A 645-nucleotide genomic window follows, 5' to 3' on the forward strand; every position below is an offset into this window, starting at 1 on the left:
AAGAGCGAATTTTGAGGAGATATTCGTAGGGTGTTTCAGATGATATTGTAATCATAACAACATTTTTGGCAATGGCCGCTTATTATATGACAACTGCATCAGTAGATTTTAGAAGGCATCGCTACCTAATTAGTTCTTTGGGTGGGATTTGTAGATGGGGACTTTACGGCTCGGTTGGAAATGAGTAGATCGTCGTGAGCTACGTTGACCGGTCCATGTTCATCTGCTCTCTGCTATATTTCCGATTTGGGACCCGGAATTCTTACTCAGTTAGCTTAATTCGGATCATAGAACTTTAATTTAACATATCTGATGTATCCTTTCCGATCCTGATCCCGATATGACCCCTAGTATACCCTAGGGATCCTGGATCATTGATTTGGGATCCCAGATCCAAGCTATTGGGTTGATTCAGTGGCTGTGGTGGCAGCGGCATCGGCCTTCACAAAGCAGGAACAGGTCGTCTCGTCTCCGATAATGCAAGAATCACTATCAAGCTTCGAATTTAAATAATTCTCCATCAACAATTATCTTTTATTATGTTTATTCATATGGCTTCAAGCCTTTCATCAAGTCTTACGCCACCTGCTATAAGTCATCATCAGCTACATCACATCATTCACAAAACGATGAAAGGCTTCCATG

This window comes from Anopheles stephensi, chromosome 2 (assembly GCF_013141755.1).
Source record: "Anopheles stephensi strain Indian chromosome 2, UCI_ANSTEP_V1.0, whole genome shotgun sequence".
NCBI classification, from domain to species: domain Eukaryota; kingdom Metazoa; phylum Arthropoda; class Insecta; order Diptera; family Culicidae; genus Anopheles; species Anopheles stephensi.